Here is an 852-nt window from a genome sequence, read left to right on the forward strand (position 1 = left end):
CCTGGAATTTTGCAGTGTGACAGCTACCATGTGCTCGGTGCCTCACTGTAAAAATGAAGCAGATTCTGTGTGTGTGTGTGTGCGTGCACACACGTGCAATGATGGTATCACAGTGTGTTAAGGGCTGCGGGTCCCTGCAGACAAAACCTTTCCTTTAACATCTGAAAGGATCTCTTCCTACCTCACTGAGAGGCACCAAGAGCCTTGGATATACTTTTCCTCATATTTATTTTAAAGAGACGGCTCATTTAACACTCTGGGCAGTCTTCAAATATAAATAACCTGTACAGCACGTATGCATGCTACCAAGGAATAAATTACATTTCTGGGTTCTCCCTCCCTTGTATCCCTTTGATGTTATTGCTTTGCATTTATATATATGTATGTATATATGCACTTTATAAATAACAACATAACCTTACCCAACAGTCTTTTTTACTGTATTAAGAACATCAGAATATCCATCCACTTTTCGGAACTGGGGAGAGGGGGACTAATCTAATCTATTTCTCAGCTGTATCTGCCAACGGAAAAGCAAACATATTTAAAGAGTTACTGCAAAGAAATTTAATCTCAACTTAAAGTATCTCCTCCACTGTAATAATGAATAATAAAACACCCCACGGATCTCATTTGAAGCCTTTGCCTGATATATATGTCTGACTGCCTTTGCAATCGTATTGGTCTGCGCGCAAGGAAGAAATGTTTATCGATGCCACGCTCCTGTCCCTGATGCGGGGGACACTAGACGGGGGCTAGGGGCTGCGCCCCCCGCCCGGACCCCGGGCGCCGCGGGCAGGGCCTGGCGAGCAGGCCGGAGCGCCCGGGGACGCGGCGCGGCCTCGCGTGGGA

The sequence above is a fragment of the Apteryx rowi genome, unplaced genomic scaffold, assembly GCF_003343035.1.
Source record: "Apteryx rowi isolate R43461 unplaced genomic scaffold, aptRow1 scaffold_338, whole genome shotgun sequence".
Taxonomy (NCBI): Eukaryota; Metazoa; Chordata; class Aves; order Apterygiformes; family Apterygidae; genus Apteryx; species Apteryx rowi.